At 47.8% G+C, this 23,111-nt stretch overlaps 1 long non-coding RNA gene across 1 annotated transcript; it reads right to left on the bottom strand.

Moving 5' to 3' along the window:
* Nucleotides 1-17,473: 17,473 nt before the first annotated feature.
* On the bottom strand, nucleotides 17,474-21,441 carry LOC116969961. The gene is made up of 3 exons (XR_004410971.1): nucleotides 21,353-21,441; nucleotides 18,291-18,334; nucleotides 17,474-17,503 (listed from the first exon to the last, which is right to left on the bottom strand). It is a non-coding gene; the product is annotated as an uncharacterized LOC116969961 (long non-coding RNA).
* Nucleotides 21,442-23,111: the final 1,670 nt, after the last annotated feature.

The raw sequence follows: 23,111 nt of genomic DNA, 5'->3' as shown, positions 1-23,111 counted from the left end.
CTCTTTAGATTCTGGAGTAGTTCCTGAGGATTGGCGGGTAGCAACGTAACCCCACTTTTTAAGAAGGGAGGGAGAGAGAAAACGGGGAATTACAGACCAGTTAGTCTAACATCAGTAGTGGGGAAACTGCTAGAGTCAGTTATTAAAGATGGGATAGCAGCACATTTGGAAAGTGGTGAAATCATTGGACAAAGTCAGCATGGATTTACAAAAGGTAAATCATGTCTGACGAATCTTATAGAATTTTTCGAGGATGTAACTAGTAGCGTGGATAGGGGAGAGAACCAGTGGATGTGGTGTATCTGGACTTCCAGAAGGCTTTCGACAAGGTCCCACATAAGAGATTAGTTTACAAACTTAAAGCACACGGCATTGGGGGTTCAGTATTGATGTGGATAGAGAACTGGCTGGCAAACAGGAAGCAAAGAGTAGGAGTAAACGGGTCCTTTTCACAATGACAGGCAGTGACTAGTGGGGTACCGCAAAGCTCAGTGCTGGGACCCCAGCTATTTACAATATATATTAATGATCTGGATGAGGGAATTGAAGGCAATATCTCCAAGTTTGCGGATGACACTAAGCTGGGGGGCAGTGTTAGCTGTGAGGAGGATGCTAGGAGACTGCAAGGTGACTTGGATAGGCTGGGTGAGTGGGCAAATGTTTGGCAGATACAGTATAATGTGGATAAAGTGAGGTTATCCATTTTGGTGGCAAAAACAGGAAAGCAGACTATTATCTAAATGGTGGCCGACTAGGAAAAGGGGAGATGCAGCGAGACCTGGGTGTCATGGTACACCAGTCATTGAAAGTGGGCATGCAGGTGCAGCAGGCAGTGAAGAAAGCGAATGGTATGTTAGCTTTCATAGCAAAAGGATTTGAGTATAGGAGCAGGGAGGTTCTACTGCAGTTATACAGGGTCTTGGTGAGACCACACCTGGAGTATTGCGTACAGTTTTGGTCTCCAAATCTGAGGAAGGACATTATTGCCATAGAGGGAGTGCAGAGAAGGTTCACCAGACTGATTCCTGGGATGTCAGGACTGTCTTATGAAGAAAGACTGGATAGATTTGGTTTATACTCTCTAGAATTTAGGAGATTGAGAGGGGATCTTATAGAAACTTATAAAATTCTTAAGGGGTTGGACAGGCTAGATGCAGGAAGATTGCTCCCGATGTTGGGGAAGTCCAGGACAAGGGGTCACAGCTTAAGGATAAGGGGGAAATCCTTTAAAACCGAGATGAGAAGAACTTTTTTCACACAGAGAGTGGTGAATCTCTGGAACTCCCTGCCACAGAGGGTAGTCGAGGCCAGTTCATTGGCTATATTTAAGAGGGAGTTAGATGTGGCCCTTGTGGCTAAGGGGATCAGAGGGTATGGAGAGAAGGCAGGTACGGGATACTGAGTTGGATGATCAGCCATGATCATATTGAATGGCGGTGCAGGCTCGAAGGGCCGAATGGCCTACTCCTGCACCTAATTTCTATGTTTCTATGTTTCTATGTTTCTAGTACAGTACAGTTATAGTGTAGTGTAGTACAGTACAGTTATAGTGTAGTGTAGTGTAGTACAGTACAGTTATAGTGTAGTGTAGTACAGTACAGTACAGTTATAGTGTAGTGTAGTACAGTACAGTTATAGTGTAGTGTAGTGTAATGTAGTACAGTACATATATAGTGTAGTCATATATAGTGTAGTGTAGTACAGTACAGTACAGTTATAGTGTAGTCATATATAGTGTAGTGTAGTTACAGTACAGTAGTACACGTGTGGTACAGAACACTGTATGTGAGGTCAATAAACTAGACGGACGGAGCTGAGGTAAAGAATGGTTATAGTTACAGTGTAGTGTAGTCTAGTACACGTGTGTGTGTGCGGGGTCAATATTGTTAATATTGTAAATATATATCGTTAGAGTGTAGTGTAGTATAGTGCACATGTAGTACAGTCCAGTACAGAACACTGTGTGTGTGTGGGCTCAATATTGTTAATATAGTGTAGTGTAGTACACGTGTGTGTGGGGACAATATTGTTAATGTAGTGTAGTGTAGTACACGTGTGTGTGTGGTCAGTATTGTTAATATAGTGTAGTGTAGTACACGTGTGTGTGGTCAATATGGGTCAATGACCACATAAATACAGTATAGTCAATAAACTAGACAGACAGAGCTGAGGTAAATAATGTTGTAAATGAGCGGGAAATGTGTGTGTCTGTGGTCAATAAATATAAATATATAGTACAGTTACAGTGTAGTGTAGTCTAGTACAGAACTCTGTGTGTATGTGGAGAAATTAGTGGGATAAATGATGCTGTAAATGAGCGGGAACTGTTTGGTCAATATTGTCAATATATATAAATATAGTGCAGTTACAGTCCAGTACAGTGTAGTACAGAACAATGTGTGTGTGTGGGGTTAATATATATATTAGTACAGTTACAATGTAGTGTACAGTATAGTCTGTGGGGTCAATATTGTCAATATCACCACATAAATACAGTTATAGTACAGTGTAGTGTAGTCCAGTACAGAACACTGTGTGTGTGGGGGAATTAGTGAGGTGAATAATGTTTTAAATGAGCTGGAACTGTCTGTGGTCAATGTTGTTAATATCAGCACATAATCCACAGTACAGTACACGTGTGTGTGTGTGTGTGTGTGTGTGCGTGCGTGCGTGCGTGCGGGTGTGATAAATAAACCAGCCTCCACCCTCTGTCTTATTCACTCAGGTCAATAACCGATGTAATAAATAAATAAATAAATCAGCGGCGGAATCAGCGAAATAAATAAACCCGGTAAATCTGGGGGAGAGAGAGAGAGCAGAGGTCAATCTCCACATAAACTACACGTCTGGGGGAATAAAACTGGGGTCAATAATATAAACTCACCGTCTGGAGCAGCGTCCTGAGATAAAACACGTTATAAACATCTATCTCCCTCTCTCTGGCTCTTAACCCCCCCCCCCCTCTCTGTAAATAATCAATAAATCACCAAATAAACAATACGTCTGGGGGAATAAACCCAGTAAATGTGGGGTAAATAATGTTATAAACACACAGGGGAGTGGAATACACCCGGTCTGGGGTAAATAAGTAAGTTTATTGGCCAATTATTCACATACAAGGAATTTGCCTTGGTGCTCCGCCCACAAGTAACAACATGACATACAGTGACAGTAAATAATGTTCTAAACACACAGGGGATCGGAATAAACCCAGTCTGGGGTAAAACTGGGGTAAATAATGTTATAAACACACGGGAACAAAATACACAAACAGCCCCACAACCATCAGGCTATTGAACTCAACTCAAAAAAAACTCTGAACATTAATAGCCCATTATCAATTTATTTGCACTTTATCTGTTTTATTTATTGATGTGTGTATATATACAATGGTATATGGACACACTGATCTGTTCTGTATTCATGCCGTCTATATTCTGTTGTGCTGAAGCAAAGCAAGAATTTCATTGTCCTATCTGGGACACATGACAATAAACTCTCTTGAATCTTGAATAAACCGGGTCTGCGGTAAAACCGAGGTGAATAATGTTATAAACACACGGGAGCAGAATAAACCGGGTCTGGGGTAAAACTGGGGTAAATAATGTTATAAACACACAGGGGAGCGGAATAAACGGGGCTGTGGAGTCGTTCCAAAAACATCCGACCCCGACCCCTCGGTAAAATAATTCTAAATCTGCTGTGATGACATTACACAAGTTGACATTTCATAAGAACCACATGAATCATCAGGCTGCCTTTTCAACCCATGTCCATAAAGTTTTGAGTCTAAAGGTTGTGGCTTTTTTATAAATGTTTATTCTTGAAATAAAAACCATAATTCATTATGCTAAAAGAAAACAAAATGACAGAAAGGACCAGGACAAAATTAAAATTCCATTGAATTAAGTAAAAATTATAAAAGCATTACACCAAAATGTATTAAACCAAGGCCACAGGTCTGAGCTAAACAGCTAAATTATAACAAAATAAATCTCATGTGCAATAGAAATTAAAAGTAAATGCCTAGGTAGTTAAGTTTGCTACAAAAGTACATACCTAAAATGTATTAATAACATCTGAGGAACAGAATTGCTTCTGTCAGAGAGAGACAGAGAGAGTGGAGAGAGGAGGGAGGGAGGGAGGGAGGAGAGGGGTGAGAGGCTGGAGGTGAAATGGGGGTGAAGTGAGTAGCGGGGGGAAACAGGGAGCAAAGGGAGGGGGGAGGATTCAAGGGGGAGTGGGTTTGGTGCCGAGGGGGATGAATGGGGGGGGGGCAGGGAACTGGGGGGGAGAGAGAGGGATCAAGTGACCCCAGGAAGGGGGTAGGGAGCTAGGTGGGGTAAGGTGGGTTCACATTGTTTGGGGGTGGGGAGGAGGGGGGAGGGAGCAAAGGGGGTTAAGGAGCAGGAGGCGGCAGGGGTATGGAGGAGGTCACATTGTTTGGGGGTGGGGACGGTGTTGCAGTTTAGGAAGTCAAACCAGGGCAGGGTCTTCACTGTGAATGGCGGGGCGCTGGGGCAAATGTGTGGAGCCGAGGGATCTGGGAGTGAAAGTACGAGTTGGGCCGAAGGGCCTCTTTCCAAAGCTGTATCACTCTATGAATCTATGGCAAAGTGCTGGAGTAACTCAGCGGGTCAGGTAGCATCTATGGAGAAGATAGGCACAAAGTGCTGGAGTAATTCAGCGGGTCAGGCAGCATCTGTGGAGAGATTGAATGGGTGACATTTTGGGTCGAGACCCTTCTTTGGTTTAGTTTAGTTTAGTTTAGTTTAGCGATGCAGCGCGGAAACAGGTCTTTCGGCCCGCGGAGTCCGCGCCGACCAGCGATCACCCCGTACGTACACTAGTACTATCCTACCACATTAGGGACAATTTAACAATTTTGCGGAGGCCGATTAATCTACAACCCTGAACGTCTTTGAAATGTTGGAGGAAACCGGAGCACCCGGAGTGAAAACCCACACAGGTCAAGGGGAGAACGTGCAAACTCCGCACAGACAGCACCCGTAGTCAGGATCATACCCGGGTCTCTGGCGGTGAGGCAGCAACTGTACCACTGTGCCGCGCATAATTATATAACGGTTTCCTCCGCCATAAACGCACCCGATATGTGCTAGTAATGTCCTGTTTGCCAGCTTGTTGACCCTCTGTGTTCCCCTCCTGCAGGGTTTGGTAGCCGTTGCTGCGGACAGAGAGACCAGGGACGTGAGCGGCCATTGAGGGAGGCGAGGGTGCCGGAGAGCACCCCCCCCCCCCCCAACTGCTCGGTGTGTGGGCTGAGCTTCGAGGGACTGAGCTTCGATGGAGGACCACATGACAGGGCAAAACCAGGAGAAGCATTATGAGTGTGACGTGTGTGGCAAGGCCTGGCAGTGCGTGAGCGAGCTGGAGATCCACCGGCGGATGCACACGGGAGAACGCCCCTTCACCTGCTCCGACTGCGGCAAGAGCTTCACCAGCTACGCCAACCTGCAGCAGCACAACCGCGTGCACACGGGAGAACGCCCCTTCGACTGCTCCGACTGCGGCAAGAGCTTCAAGACAGCGCTAAACCTGACGAGACACCTGCGGTTGCACACGGGCGAGAAGCCCTATGGCTGCTCCACCTGCGGCAAGAGCTTCGCCAGCTACGCCAGCCAACAGCAGCACAACTGTGTGCACAAGGGAGATGGAGATGGAGCTGGAGATCCACCGGCGGATGCACACGGGAGAACGCCCCTTCACCTGCTCCGACTGTGGCAAAAGCTACAAGTCGTCGCAGGACCTAAAGAGGCACAGGCTCGTGCACACCGGCGAGCGCCCCTTCACCTGCGCCCAGTGCGGCAAGGGCTTCCCCCATTCCAGCAACCTGCTGTCCCACCAGCGCACCCACACCGGCGAGCGCCCCTACACCTGCAGCTACTGCGGCAAGGGCTTCATCCGCTCCTCCAAGCTGCTGTACCACCAGCGCACCCACACCGGCGAGCGCCCCTACACCTGCGCCCAGTGCGGCAAGTGCTTCATCCGCTCCTCCAACCTGCTGGTGCACCAGCGCACCCACACCGGTGAGCGCCCCTTCACCTGCGCCCAGTGCGGCAAGGGCTTCACCCGCTCCGATAACCTGCTGTCCCACCAGCGGACCCACACCGGCGAGCGCCCCTACACCTGCGCCCAGTGCGGCAAGGGCTTCACCCGCTCCTCCAAGCTACTGGAGCACCAGCGCACCCACACCGGCGAGCGCCCCTACACCTGCGCCCAGTGCGGCAAGGGCTTCACCGATTCCAGCGCCCTGCTGCTGCACCAGCGCACCCACACCGGCGAGCGCCCCTTCATCTGCGCCCAGTGCGGCAAGGGCTTCACCCATTCCAGCACCCTTCTGCTGCACCAGCGCACCCACACCAGCGAGCACCCCTTAACCTGCGCCCAGTGCGGCAAGGGCTTCATCCGCTCCTCCAATCTGCTGGTGCACCAGCGCACCCACACCGGCGAGCGCCCCTTCACCTGCGCCCAGTGCGGCAAGGGCTTCACCCATTCCAGCGCCCTGCTGCTGCACCAGCGCACCCACACCGGCGAGCGCCCCTTCATCTGCGCCCAGTGCGGCAAGGGCTTCACCCATTCCAGCACCCTTCTGCTGCACCAGCGCACCCACACCAGCGAGCACCCCTTAACCTGCGCCCAGTGCGGCAAGGGCTTCATCCGCTCCTCCAATCTGCTGGTGCACCAGCGCACCCACACCGGCGAGCGCCCCTTCACCTGCGCCCAGTGCAGCAAGGGCTTCACCCGCTCTGACAACCTGCTGTCCCACCAGCGCACCCACACCGGCGAGCGCCCCTTCAACTGCACCCAGTGCGGCAAGGGCTTCACCCAGTCCCACAGCCTGCTGTCCCACCAGCGCACCCACACCGGCGAGCGCCTCTTCACCTGCGCCCAGTGCGGCAAGGGCTTCACCCGCGCCGACAACCTACTGGTACACCAGCGGACCCACACCAGCGAGCCCCCCTACACCTGCGCCCAGTGCGGCAAGGGCTTCACCCGCTCCTCCAATCTTCTGTCCCACCAGCGGGCTCACGCCGGCGACCGTCCCATCCCCAACCCGGTGTGTGGAGAGCACTTTGCCATGGCCTCCCACGCCCTGTCTCACCAGAGCGTGCACACCAATGGCCAGCCCTACGACTGCCCATACTGCGGTGAGGAGTTTGACAGCTCGCGGGGGTTGCGGCAGCACCAGCAGACCCACGCCGGCGAGCAGCTGCTCCCACTGTGATAAGAGAGCACGGTGGCTGTGGGACCACCAGCGGATATACACCGGAGAGAGACCTTATGTGTGCGCTGAGTGTCAAGTCAAGTTTATTCGTCACATACACATACGAGATGTGCAGTGAAATGAAAAGTGGCAATGCTCGCGGACTTTGTGCAAAAAGACAAACAAACAAACAACCAAACAAACTACAAACAGAATGGAACAGAATCACATATTCTTTTACATATGACAGATGGCACAATGGGCTAAGTGTTCGGCTGGCAACGGAAGGTAGCTGGTTCGATTCCTGCTTGGAGTGCATACTGTCGTTGTGTCCTTGGGCAAGACACCTCACCCACCTTTGCCTGTGTGTGTCCTTGGGCAAGACACTTCACCCACCTTTGCCTGTGTGTGTCCTTGGGCAAGACACTTCACCCACCTTTGCCTGTGTGTGTCCTTGGGCAAGACACTTCACCCACCTTTACCTGTGTGTGTCCTTGGGCAAAACACCTCACCCACCTTTACCTGTGTGTGTCCTTGGGCAAGACACTTCACCCACCTTTACCTGTGTGTGTGAATGTAATTATGTGAAGCACTTTGGGGTCAATGCAAGTTGAACAAAAATGTGCTATATAAATAAAGAAATTTAATTTAATTTAATTTAATATTAAATATTGTGGGCGGAAGGAAAAAGGGAAAAAAACAGCAATTTTAAAAAAAAGCAGTAGAGTGGTTCAGTAAAGTTAGTCCCTGGTGAGATAGGAGTTTACAGTCCTAATGGCCTCAGGGAAGAAACTCCTTCTCAACCTCTCCGTTCTCACCGCATGGCAACGGAGGCGTTTGCCTGACTGTAGCAGCTGGAACAGTCCGTTGCAGGGGTGGAAGGGGTCTCCCATGATCTTATTGGCTCTGGAGTTGCACCTCCTGATGTATAGTTCCTGCAGAGGGGGGGCGAGTGAAGTTCCCATAGTGCGTTCGGCCGAACGCACTACTCTCAGCAGAGCCTTCTTGTCCTGGGCAGAGCAATTCCCAAACCAGATGGTAATATTTCCGGACAAGATGCTTTCCACAGCCGCTGAGTAGAAGCACTGGAGGATCCTCGGAGACACTCTGAATTTCCTCAATTGCCTGAGGTGGTAAAGGCGCTGCCTTGCCTTACTCACGAGTGCTGAGGCATGTGATGCCCATGTCATATCCTCAGAGATGTGGACTCCCAGATATTTAAAACAGTTCACCCTATCCACAGTATCCCCATTTATCCTCAATGGTGTGTACGTCCTCAGATGATGTGCCCTCCTAAAGTCCACGATCAGCTCCTTAGTTTTTTTGTTGTTCAAGAGGAGGCTGTTGTCCTGGCACCAGAGTGCTAGATCAGCCACCTCCTCCCGGTAGGCCTTCTCATCGTTGTCTGAGATCAGGCCCACCACCACAGTGTCATCAGCAAACTTAATTATTGAGTTGGAGCTGAACCTGGCCACACAGTCATGTGTGTACAGGGAGTACAATAGGGGGCTCAGGACGCAACCCTGGGGCGATCCTGTGCTCAGGGTGAGAGACTTCGATGTAATCCCTCCCATCTGACTACCTGGGGCCTGGCGGTGAGAAAGTCCAGGGCCCAGGCACACAGGGGGGTGTTTAGCCCCAATTCCAGTAGCTTCTCGGCCAGTCTGGTGGGGACTATCGTGTTGAAGGCTGAACTGTAGTCTATGAACAGCATCCTCACGTAGCCCCCCTTCTGGCTGTCAAGATGAGAGAGAGCGGTGTGCAAAACCTGGGAGACCGCATCGTCCGTGGATCTGTTCGGACGGTATGCGAATTGTAACGGGTCCATGTTGCGAGGGAGGAAGGCACAGATGTCAGTGGATATATTTAAGGCAGAGATAGATAGATTGTTGATTAGTGTGCGTGTCAGGGGTTATGGACTGTGGATGGGAGCTGTGGTCCTGGGCTGTGGATGGGAGCAGTGGTCCCGGGCTGTGGATGGATGGGAGCAGTGGGCCTGGGCTGTGGATGGGAGCAGTGGTCCCGGGCTGTGGATGGATGGGAGCAGTGGTCCTGGGCTGTGGATGGGAGCAGTGGTCCTGGGCTGTGGATGGGAGCTGTGGTCCTGGGCTGTGGATGGGAGCTGTGGTCCTGGGCTGTGGATGGATGGGAGCAGTGGTCCCGGGCTGTGGATGGGAGCTGTGGTCCTGGGCTGTGGATGGGAGCTGTGGTCCTGGGCTGTGGATGTGAGCAGTGGTCCTGGGCTGTGGATGGATGGGAGCAGTGGTCCTGGGCTGTGGATGGATGGGAGCTGTTGTCCTGGGCTGTGGTTGGGAGCAGTGGTCCTGGGCTGTGGATGGATGGGAGCACTGGTCCCGGGCTGTGGTTGGGAGCTGTGGTCCTGGGCTGTGGATGGGAGCAGTGATCCTGGGCTGTGGATGGATGGGAGCAGTGGTCCTGGGCTGTGGATGGGAGCAGTGGTCCCGGGCTGTGGATGGGAGCTGTGGGCCTGGGCTGTGGATGGATGGGAGCTGTGGTCCTGGGCTGTGGATGGGGGCTGTGGTCCTGGGCTGTGGATGGATGGGAGCTGTGGTCCTGGGCTGTGGATGGATGGGAGCTGTGGTCCTGGGCTGTGGATGGGAGCTGTGGTCCTGGGCTGTGGATGGATGGGAGCTGTGGTCCTGGGCTGTGGATGGATGGGAGCAGTGGTCCTGGGCTGTGGATGGGAGCAGTGGTCAGGGTAGAGACAGGGAGTCTCCCCTTGTGTCTGATGTGGATCTACATCTCCAGGGCATGAGGTCGGTGAGAACACTACAGCTTTCTACTGAATTGTGTTGCATCTTTGATTAATTCTGCTGACTTTTCCTTTCAATTGTTGCCATTTGAAGGGTCCAGGATTTTTAATGATGATTTTTTTCTGGTGCAACTGGAATTGTGTTGTTTCTGTGCTCTATCTCCAAACTATACGGATGTTTCCACTAGTGGGAGAGTCTCGCACCAGAGGGCACAGTGTCAGAATAAAAGGATGTAACTTTGGAATCTTATTTGTGGGATTCCCTGCCACAGAGGGCAGTGGAGGCCAAATCACTGGATGGATTGAAGAGAGAGTTAGATAGAGCTCTAGGGGCTAGTGGAGTCAAGGGATATGGGGGGGGAGGCAGGCACGGGTTATTGATTGGGGATGATCAGCCATGATCGCAATGGATGGTGGTGCTGGCTCGAAGGGCTCGAATGGCCTCCTCCTGCACCTATTTTCTATGTTTACCAAAGTGATGATGCCATAACCTTATCACAACTGAAATTGAATCTGGCTGATGTAAATGTGGAAACAAAGACCTGTAGATGCTGGTTTATACCAAAGATAGACACATTGCTGGAGTAACTCAGTGGGTCAGGCAGCATCTCTGGAGAAACAAGGGAATTTGGGATGGAATAAAAGGGTTCTTACCCAAAATATCATCCATCCTTTTCCTCCAGAGATGGTGCCTGACCTGCTGAGTTTCTCCAGCACTCTTATCATGGTCTCCTCTATATCCCACAGCTCTGCCCTTACTCCCCACCCCCCTACTCGTAACAAGAACAGAGTCCCCATGTCTCCCATTGCAGGCAGTGAAGAAAGCCAATGGCCTGTTGGCCTTTATAACAAGAAGAATCGAATATAGGAGCAAAGAGGTCCTTCTGCAGTTGTACAGGGCCCTGGTGAGACCACACCTGGAGTATTGTGTTCAGTTTTGGTCCCCTAATTTGAGGAAGGACATTCTTGCTATTGAGGGAGCCCAGCATAGGTTCACCAGGTTAATTCCCGGGATGGCGGGACTGTCATATGCTGAGAGAATGGAGCAGCTGGGCTTGTACACTCTAGAGTTTAGAAGGATGAGAGGTCATCTTATTGAAACATATAAGATTGTTAAGGGCTTGGACACATGTTCCCGGGCAGGAAACATGTTCCCGATGTTGGGGGAGTCCAGAACCAGGGGCCACAGTTTAAGAACGGAGATGAGGAAACATTTTTTCTCACAGAGAGTTGTGAATCTGTAGAATTCTCTGCCTCAGTGGGCGGTGGAGGCCGGTTCTCTGGATACTTTCAAGAGAGAGCTAGATAGGGCTCTTAAAGATAGCGGAGTCAGCGGATATGGGGAGAAGGCAGGAACGGGGAACTGATTGGGGATGATCAGCCGTGATCACATTGAATGACGGTGCTGGCTCGAAGGGGCCGAATGGCCTCTACTCCTGCACCTGTTGTCTATTTGTCCTCACCTTCCACCATCACATACAACAGATAATCCTCCAACATTTCGCCACCTCCAACTGGATCCCAACATTGGCCACATCTTCCCATTCTCCAATTCCAGTGTTTTCTCCCTCCTCCCCCTTCCCAGCTCTCCCACAGCCGACTGTCTCTGCCTCTTCCCTCCTCTATCCCGCACCCCCCACCCCAACATCAGTCTGAAGAAGGGTCTCCACCTGAAACGTCACCTATTCCTTCTCTCCATAGAGGCTGCCTCACCCGCTGAGTTACTCCAGCATTTTTGTCCACCTTTGATTTTTCCAGCATCTGCAGTTCTTTAGTAATCCACATGGTGGGAGTGTTGACCACAAACTGGACGGGCCTGCAGTGCGGGGGATCACCACACGGTGGGAGTGTTGACCACAAACTGGATGGGCCTGCAGTGCGGGGGATCACCACATGGTGGGAGTGTTGACCACAAACTGGACGGGCCTGCAGTGCGGGGGATCACCACACGGTGGGAGTGTTGACCACAAACTGGAGCGACCTGTTGTGTGAATTCACTGCATATTGGGAGTTGCTGTCTACAAATTAGATAGAAACATAGACAATAGGTGCAGGAGTAGAGGCCATTCGGCCCTTCGAGCCTGCACCATTCGCCATTCAATATGATCACGGCTGATCATCCAACTCAGTATCCCGTACCTGCCTTCTCTCCATACCCCCTGATCCCTTTAGCCACAAGGGCCACATCTAACTCCCTCTTAAATATAGCCAATGAACTGTGTGGCCTCAACTACCTTCTGTGGCAGAGAATTCCACAGATTCACCACTCTCTGTGTGTGAAAAAAAATGTTTTTCTCATCTCGGTCCTAAAAGATTTCCCCCTTATCCTTAAACTGTGTGTGTGGCCCCTTGTCCTGGACTTCCCCAACATCGGGAACAATCTTCCTGCATCTAGCCTGTCCAACCCCTTAAGAATTTTGTAAGTTTCTATAAGATCCCCCCTCAATCTTCTAAATTCCAACGTGTACAAGCCGAGTCTATCCAGTCTGCTATGAATGCTAACATACCATTGGCTTTCTTCACTGCCTGCTGCACCTGCATGCCTACTTTCAATGACTGGTGTACCATGACACCCAGGTCTCGTTGCATCTCCCCTTTTCCTGATCGTCCACCATTCAGATATTGTGCTCTTTACTGCAAAATGGTTCTTTGTTGGTCTGTGACACTTGACCTTTCCCCTGTAATGGACCCATTGCCCAGATGCCAAACTTAGTAAAAGCCCTGAAACCAGGGAAGATTTGGGATGAAAATCAAGGAACTGCAGGTGCTGGTTTACAAAACAAGACACGGAGTGCTGGAGTAACTCAGCGGGTCAGGCAGCATCTGTGGAGAACATGGATAGGTGATGTTTCACAGAGTGCTGGAGTAACTCAGCGGGTCAGGCAGCATCTGTGGAGAACATGGATAGATGGGATTTTGGGTTGGGAGCCTACAGACTGATTTCTGGGTGTGGTTCTGTTTACTTCAAATACATGACCACACATGTATTTGACCACACTACACTACAACTATATTTACACTACAACTACACGATATCTAGACAATATTACTTACCTCAGCTCCGTCCGTCTAGTTACACTGCACTGTATTGACCACACACACACACACACACAGTGTTCTGTAACTACACTACACTACACTATAACTACACTACATTATACACAGTACAGTGTAGTTACAGAACTCTGTGTGTGTGTGTGGTCTACACTAGACTGCACTATATTGACCACACACAGTGTTCTGTAACTACACTGTAACTAAATAACTACAACTATATCTACACTATAACTACACTCCACTACATTGACCACACACACTAGACCACACTACACTATATCTATATCACTACACTACAACTATATTTACACTATGATTACACACTACACTAGACCACACAGCACTGTAACTATATAACTACACTACAACTATATTTACACTATAACTACAACTAATTCAAATTCACAAATGCTCAGAGACAAAGTCGGAGAAACAAGTTTATCTCATTTATTACATTTCTGCGCAGTAAAGGGTGTCTCTCCTCTATCGCTCTCCAGAGACACACCGATGATGGAGATGCTTTCTATTTTTATATTTCATTTTACTATTGTCACACCCTCATCTCTCCCCTTTGGGCTTCTTCCAATCAGAACACTAAGGTTTACATTCCCACGCGAACGTCTCCTGATGTCAAGGTTACCTCCTATTACATGCATTGCATGTGCATTTAAATTAGGCATCTTGTCATAGTGGGCCTGAGTTAATATTCATGTTATCTCATCAAGCATGCGTGGATATGTTTGACCCTTTGTACTTTTCCACTCTGCTCTAATTACACTATAACTACACTGTACTCCACTAGACCACACTACACTATTTACACTATAATTACACTGTACTCCACTAGACTACACTACACTATATTTACACTATCACTACACTACACTACACCTACACTACACTACATTTACACTATAACTACACTGTACTCCACTAGACCACACTACACTACACTATATTTACACTATAACGACACTCCACTACACTATATTTACACTATAACTACACTACACTATATTTACACTATAACTACACTACGCTATATTTACACTATAACTACACTGTACTCCACTAGACCACACTACACTACACTATAACTACACTACTCCACTAGACCACACTACACTATAACTACACTACACTATATTTACACTAACTACACTACACTACACTAGACTACACTACACTATATTTACACTATAACTACACTCCACTACGCTATATTTACACTATAACTACACTACACTATATTTACACTAACTACACTACACTACACTAGACTACACTACACTATATTTACACTATAACTACACTCCACTACACTATATTTACACTATAACTACACTACACTATATTTACACTAACTACACTACACTACACTAGACTACACTATATTTACACTATAACTACACTACACTATATTTACACTATAACTACACTACACTAGACTACACTACTATATTTATACTATAACTACACACTATAACTACACTACACTACACTATTTACACTACACTATATTTACACAACTACACTACACTATTTACACTACACTATATTTACACAACTACACACTATAACTACACTACACTATATTTACACAACTACACTACACTATATTTACACTACACTATATTTACACTATAACTACACTACACTATATATTTACATTACAACTACACTGTATATTTACACTACACTATATCTACAACTACATATTTACAACAACACGATATCTAGACCACACTAGACTATACAACTACACTACAACTATATTTACACTACAACTATACAACTGCGACTACACTACAACTATATTTACACTACACTATATATTTAAACTATATATCTACAACTATAACAACAACTACACGATATCGAGACAACATTATTTTGATGCGGTCGATGGGGCGGGCGGAAGGACGGCCATCTTGGTGAGGTCGTCAGCCGGCGGCCATCTTGGTGAGGTCGTCAGCCGGCGGCCATCTTGGTGAGGTCGTCAGCCGGCGGCCATCTCGGTGAGGGGGTTGTGTTCAAGAAGGAACTGCAGATGCTGGAAAATGGAAGGTTGTTTCAGCCCCGAGACGATCCACAGAAGCTGCTGCTGCTGCTGCTGCTGCGTCCGCACCGTGTAAATCAAAGATCCTATAGCGGAACATCTGCTATAAGATCTTTGGTCTAAATATGGGGTTGACGGCGGCCATCTTGACGAGGGCAGGTGAGGTCGGCGGCCATCTTGGTGAGGGCAGGTGAGGTCGGCGGCCATCTTGGTGAGGGCAGGGTTGGCGGTTGGCGGTTGGCGGTTGGCGGTTGGCGGTTGGCGGTTGGCGGTTGGCGGTTGGCGGTTGGCGGTTGGCGGTTGGAGCTTTGGGCGGGAACAAGATGGAACCCGGACCCTGATGATGGAGATGGCGGTGGCGGCTGTAACTGTGGGATAAACATAGAAACATAGACAACAGGTGCAGGAGTAGAGGCCATTCGGCCCTTTGAAAATGTCTGGAGCGGCCGCTCCCTCCCTGGAGACCGAGGTACCCGAAGTCGACAGGCCGCGCTGGCTGGAGCTCCGTCTCTGGTGATCTCGGCAACAGATCCCAGACTCCGCGGTGTTTTAAATCCAGCGCCGCCCACCCGCGGCTGGACGCTCCGCAGACCGCAGCTCCTCGGATGTTGGAGTCGGCAGCCACAGCACTCCAGAGCTCACCGCACGGCGACCCGGTAAGGCATCGCCCGCTCCATGATGGTGTCCCAGCGCTGTGCCGCCGCCGAAGCTGTAGTCCCGGCCGTTCCCAACACGAAACGCCGCTCCAGTCCGATGGTAGGCCGTGGGTTTTGAATTACATTTTACTCAGATGCAAGCCAAGGAATGGCATAATTGTTAGCTGTTAATTGGACATAATCAACCTCAGCAAATTGACAATATCCTATTGAAAGACAGTGGGTGTTTAAGCTGTCAGGCTATTTTATTATTTGCCAAAATATACATCTCCATAGCATAATGATAGAAAACTTTTCTACACATCACTCATAAGTCTGGAGATTTTTTTAATGATACATTTAGCTTCAGAAGCATTTACCTTTTGCATGTACAAACCCACTTCAGAACTAATGGCGATTTAAAAAATTTACAGCCAGATTTATCACTTCTGAAACTTTTTAGATACCAAAGGAACCAAGAAAAAACACAAATAATGCCTCGCTATTGATGAAATGCAGTGAGCAAAGGCAATAATTCCCAATATTTGCAATCTCGATATCTGCACGGCCAATGTTCGCCAAGCACTTTAGCTGTTATTGTCCCTTCAGCTCTCGCTTCTCTTTACCTTCATTTCGCTTCACTTTTGGAATTCTGAAGAAGGATAGAAGTCTCTCACGGTTACCCCGACTTCCACAATTATTTACAGTGCAAAAATTCACCATTTTGGCAGTTGTTAACAGGTAGGAAAGTAGGCGTTTCATGTATTAACAACATATACTGGAAGCTGCGATGTCCTCCAGATGTATAGAGCGGCTTCATGCGTCATGCCCTTTGACCCGGTGACCTTGCGTGCAAACCCCCCTTTATACACACACACACACACACACTCTCAGACACGCGCGCACTCAGACGCGCACACTCATGCACACACACTCACACACACAGACTCACTTACGCAGACTCACTTACGCAGACTCACTTACACACACTCACTCACACAGACACACACTCACGCACACACAGAGTCACACACACACAGTCACACACACGCACACACACATACACAGTGAAACACACACAGACACACACACACAGACACACACAGACACACACATACAGACACACACACACACACACAGTTAAACAAACACACATACAGTCACACACACACACTGACTCACACACTGACTCACACACACACACATAACCAATACTAAAATGCCAAGTAACTTCAGGACATGGTAAACATAGTGTGGAAACCGAATGAATTAAATGTTTAAAGTCTCCAAATTTGCACACACTTTACAACCAATACATTTTCTGAAACCATTGTTTTTAAAGCCAAGAGAAACAAATTGGCAAACACTTTACAACCAATACATTTTCTGAAAACACACACACACACACACACACACACACACTCACAACCAATACTAAAACATTAATAACTCCCTGATTTTCCATCGATGGGGAAAAAGCCTCTGGTCCAGCTCAGCGGAGGGGGACTCTGAGCGAGGTGGCCAAAAATCACGGCCGTAAGTGGCGGCGTTCTTTCAGAAATCATGAAATAGAAAGCCAGAAATTGGTCAAGATCTTAGTTTTAGTAATATAGATGAAGTAAAAAATTCAATTCCAAAAATGGCAACGTTGCGCTTGTCAAAGTCCAAGCCTTTACTTTCCACTCTCTTCATGTTTATGTTTTTGTTGTTTCAGCATAGATAACAGACTCATCTTCCTTTGAAGAAACAAGGTTCTGAAAGAGAAAGATATATCAATTGTATTTAAGACCGTTGCTGTTGTCGCTGTTTAGATCAGGAAACAGATTACAGCTTTCATTCATAGAAACATAGACAATAGGTGCAGGAGTAGAGGCCATTCGGCCCTTCGAGCCTGCACCATTCGCCATTCAATATGATCATGGCTGATCATCCAACTCAGTATCCTGTACCTGCCTTCTCTCCATACCCCCTGATCCCTTTAGCCACAAGGGCCACATCTAACTCCCTCTTAAATATAGCCAATGAACTGTGGCCTCAACTACGTTCTGTGGCAGAGAATTCCACAGATTCGCCACTCTCTTGTGTGTGAAAAAAAATGTTTTTCTCATCTCGGTCCTAAAGGATTTCCCCCTTATCCTTAAACTGTGTGTGTGGCCCCTTGTTCTGGATTTCCCCAACATCGGGGACAATCTTCCTGCATCTAGCCTGTCCAACCCCTTAAGAATTTTGTAAGTTTCTATAAGATCCCCCCTCAATCTTCTAAATTCTAGCGAGTACAAGCCGAGTCTATCCAGTCTTTCTTCATATGAAAGTCCTGCCATCCCAGGAATCAGTCTGGTGAACCTTCTCTGTACTCCCTCTATGGCAAGAATGTATTTCCTCAGATTAGGAGACCAAAACTGTACGCAATACTCCAGGTGTGGTCTCACCAAGACCCTGTACAACTGCAGTAGAACCTCCCTGCTCCTAGACTCAAATCCTTTTGCTATGAAACATACTTGTACGATCTGGGATTTCAACAACATGAATCAATATACATACAGTGCCTGATGCTTGATTGGAGGACAGTGTATTATCGCTGCTGCCTGTAATAAATGCAAACATCACAATTAAAAATGACACTGGTGGATGATGTTGACAAAGGAAACGACAAATGGAATATAAACGTCTAAAGCTTTCTACATTTTGCTCTTCCTGACAGTGGATCAACAAGACATTGAATTCCAGAAAACCCATCTGTCATACCTCTGCATTTACAGTGAGCTGCAGGAATGGTCACCATGAACAAGACACCCTTATATTGCTACAGAAGGAATCGACTATGAACAAGAGAACTAGTACAGCAATTGACAGAGCAGCAGCCCTGGCAGGACATAAGCTACGAAGCTGCATCTGTGACTGGGAAAAGATAACATCAGAGAAGGGTCTCAAGATCCACCAGGGCAGGGAAAAGTGCCTGGGAGAGCTTGGTGTGGGGCCTCGCATTGACCATGACCTTCTAAGAGGAAGGCCAAACCAGTCGAGTGAAGCCCAGTGGCAGGTTGACCACCACAGTCCACAGGGTATCAGCACCCCAGGTGAAGCTCAACCAAGTACTGTCCCACCGACGGACACGAGTCCAGAGCCCAACCGGCCACAGTCAGCGGTAGAGAGGAAGATGGAAGGATAAAAGCAGAATGGAGCAGTCACTGGCTGTGGCTGAAGAGAAAAGATGCTGTCTGGGCTGCCACGTGACTGACCATCTAGAGGCTAACCATAAGACACACACCCAGGGTTGATCACCCTGCGGTGGGCCTGCCTCGACTGAGGGTGGGTGTTTTGTGATAATGAATGAATGATTGAATGAATGAATGAATGAATGAATGAATACGTTTATTGTCATTGCACAATACTGTGCAACGAAATTCCATTACATCTCCTCCGGTTAAAAAAAAATACAAACACGACAACCATTAACACATATGTACACTTATTAGTAAAAAATAAATAGGTATTTTAAAAGAATTTAAAAGAATTTAAAAGAATTTTGCGGCATTTCTTGGAATTACATTTTGCTTCCCCAGCATTCTCTGTTGGAATTTAGCTCTTTTATCGCACATGGGTAGAAACAATCTTTTAGTCTACCGGTGCGAGCCTTCAGAGTCCTAAATGGTAGCAGAGTAAAAAGGTGGTTGGCAGGGTGGGATGTGTCCTGCTTGATATTTGTGGCCCGGCGCAAGCATCGGGCCCTATATATATCATCCAAGAAGGGCAGTTGGGCGTTTGTAATGTTCTGTGCAGTTTTTATAATTCCCTGCAACGCCCTCCTCTCAGCCACAGTGCAGCTAGCAAACCACACCAGGATTCCATAGGTGAGGATACTCTCCACGGCGCATCAGTAGAAGGACAACCGCAGCGGCTGTGAGACGTTTGCTCTCCGCAGAGACCTCAGGAAATACAGCCGCTGATGTGACTTCTTCACGAGAGTGACGGTGTTCATTTGCCATTTGAGGTCCTGGGAGATGTTTATTCCCAGGAACTTAAAGCCAGTGACTCTCTCCACCATGTCTCCTTTGATGTATAAGGGAGCAGGTTCCTCTCTCCTCTTCCTCCTGAAGTCAACGACCAGCTCTTTTGTCTTTGATGGATTGAGTACCAGGTTGTTTTTGGTACACCAGACAGTCAGTTTTTGGACTTCATCCCTGTAGGCCGAAACACCCAGTGACGTTGAGGTACACAACTGAAGATGTGTCTGGTTGGTAGCAAAATCATCTAGTGGTCACCCCCAAGAATATCGGGTGACAGTTGTGGTGAAGAACCTTAGGGATTGTAACATCCAGTCCTACTAATCAATATCAAAAAATATTGTAATTCAAGGAAGATTGTGCTGATCACTTCGAGCTCAGTCAGGAGTTGTGCAGAAGAATGTTCTTCAGATGGACATAAATGGTGTCTTGGTTTCACTCCCCATCACCAACGCCAATGCACAACAGTGTTGTAACAGTGGCCTGGATGTCACTGGTTGGATCTCTGGAGTGGCTATTGTACCCATTCAGTGTAGGCTAGAGGACCAGAACCCACAGAGTAGGTTAGAGGACCAGAGCCCACAGAGTAGGTTAGAGGACCAGAACCCACAGAGTAGGCTAGAGGACCCGAACCCACAGAGTAGGCTAGGGGACCAGAACCCACTTAGAGTAGGTTAGAGGACCAGAACACACTTAGAGTAGGTTAGGGGACCAGAACACACTTAGAGAGTAGGTTAGAGGACCAGAACCCACAGAGTAGTTTAGGGGACCAGAACACACTTAGAGAAGGTTAGGGGACCAGAACACACTTAGAGAAGGTTAGGGGACTAGAACACACAGAGTAGGTTGGGGGACCAGAACACACTCCCTGTAGTTTAGGGGACCAGAACCCACAGAGTAGTTTAGGGGACCAGAACACACTCCCTGTAGTTTAGGGGACCAGAACACACAGAGTAGGTTGGGGGACCCGAACACACTCTCTGTAGTTTAGGGGACCAGAACACACTCCCTGTAGTTTAGGGGACCAGAACACACTCCCTGTAGTTTGGTGGAACAGAACACACTCCCTGTAGTTTAGGGGACCAGAACACACAGAGTAGGTTGGGGGACCCGAACACACTCTCTGTAGTTTAGGGGACCAGAACACACTCCCTGTAGTTTAGGGGACCAGAACACACAGAGTAGGTTAGGGGACCAGAACACACTCCCTGTAGTTTAGGGGACCAGAACACACAGAGTAGGCTAGGGGACCAGAACACACAGAGTAGGTTGGGGGACCCGAACACACTCTCTGTAGTTTAGGGGACCAGAACATACTCCCTGTAGTTTAGGGAACCAGAACACACAGAGTAGGTTAGGGAACCAGAACACATTCCCTGTAGGTTAGGGGACCAGAACACACCCAGAGAAGGTTGGGCTCCTAACTGAGCCTCAGCTGACTGTCCCACTTCATGTTGAGGAGCAGAGTGAAGGACTTTATCCCAGGAATGTCTGATGCTGTTGTAAGGTGGCCAAAGGCAGCAGGGTTTCAGACTACTCTGTGCCAATAATCCTCACTGTGATAAAAGATTAAAACATATTTAAATAAAGCCATTTTACCACCAGTTGCTTTAGGCTGGAAGGAGATGGATCCGTAATGAATACCTTCCTCTGTATCTGTGGAAATAAGTTGGAAACAAATAATTTATTTGTATTTGAAAAATGATGATTTAAGTCAATGCAGGGTCACGATATGAAACGCTGATCATTGCTTTCCCTCCATAGATGCTGATCGACCCACAGAGTACCTCCAGCAGTTTGAAAAAACCCTCCATGAAAAGTCACATCTCCTAACGTCCTTGTTTTGACTTCTTCCTGGGATGGTGGAAATTACAAAGAGAATTTGAGTTAATTTGGCTCGTGGAGTTTAGAAGAATGACAATGGCTCTCATGGAAACATAGACAATTCCAACAGGTAGACCAGTCTGGATGGAGGAAGATGTTCCCTGTTGGGGGAAGACCATGACCAGGGGTAAAGGTTTAAGACAACAGACAATAAGGATTAAGATGAGGAGAACAAAGAATCTGTTACATTCTCCACCACAGATTTGACTGGAGCCAAATCATTCAGTACATTTTAGGAGTTGTTGAATTCATTGACAGATACACAACAATTGCAAGATACAGATACAGATACAATGACAATGTTGCCTGCAGCAGCAGCATCAGAGGCATTTGGACTAAGGCAACACAACACATAAATGAAGCATAAATTACAAAGACCACTGGTTAGTGGGGAAAAAAAGACTCCAAAACATAGTCATATGTGGACTAAGATCAAGGAATATGGGGAGATATGATCAGCTGAGGTTCAGTTTAGTTTATTGTCATGTGTGCCCAGGTTCAGGGAAAAGCTTTTGTTGCATCAGCAGAAAGACAATATATGAATACAATCGATGCCTTTACAGTGGAACACAGTGGAACACAATTGGTCCATACTGTGGAACAAGGTAAGGAATTTATATTTTTCTCATTAAAACACGAGCAATGTCTGATTTATTGAAAGGTTCCTTCAGATTTTTCAAGAAAGATTACTCTGTTGTTCATCAGATTCATCAGAAATGTGGTCTAAATTCTGGCAAAAACAATACTGTCCACCATTTGACCAGCACTGCAGAGGTACTCCAGATGGCCAGCCCTGCCGGCAGTCTGTTCGTTTTTTCATCCTTTTGTTATTTTAGTGTTTGTTTAAAGTTTGTTTTAATGTACTTCAGTTTGTTTTATGTGGGGAGAGGGGGGAAACTTTTTTATTCAGGTTCTTACCTGAATGTGATCATTTTTCAGATCACATTCTCCTGGGTTAGGCTCTGCGGCCTACCATCGATGGAGTTGAAAAGCCGCCTTGGACTGTGGGGCGCGGACTTAACACTGGAGCGGATCCCTTGCCTGGGATCGCTCCCACCGCGGCCTGCGGACTTACCATCAATGGCTCGCAGTCTCAGGAGAGGCTATTCGGGAGCTCCAACGCCGTGGAAGGTTCAACCAGCCCTGACACAAGGTTTGAACGCCCGGCGTGGGGGAGCTGACATTCCCCTGATGCAGGAGCTGAACGCCTCGACGTGGAGGGCCCGAACGCCACCGGCTACGGGAGTCAAGATCGTCCCGTTAACGGGGGCTCGAGGCCCATGACCGAGGAAGAACACTAGTGAAGGACTTGAGCTTTATTTTGCCAGTGAGGAATGTGTAGGAGTCACTGTGGTGGATGTTCATGTTAAAATGTGTTTTTGTGATCTGTTGCTTTCTAATTGTATGACTGACCTGGCCAATGAAATTCATCATATGTTGCAAAACATACTTGGCAAATAAAACCTGATTCTGA

This window comes from Amblyraja radiata, unplaced genomic scaffold, assembly GCF_010909765.2.
Source record: "Amblyraja radiata isolate CabotCenter1 unplaced genomic scaffold, sAmbRad1.1.pri scaffold_439_ctg1, whole genome shotgun sequence".
NCBI lineage: Eukaryota > Metazoa > Chordata > Chondrichthyes > Rajiformes > Rajidae > Amblyraja > Amblyraja radiata.
This window is presented reverse-complemented; position numbering and strand designations above follow the sequence as displayed.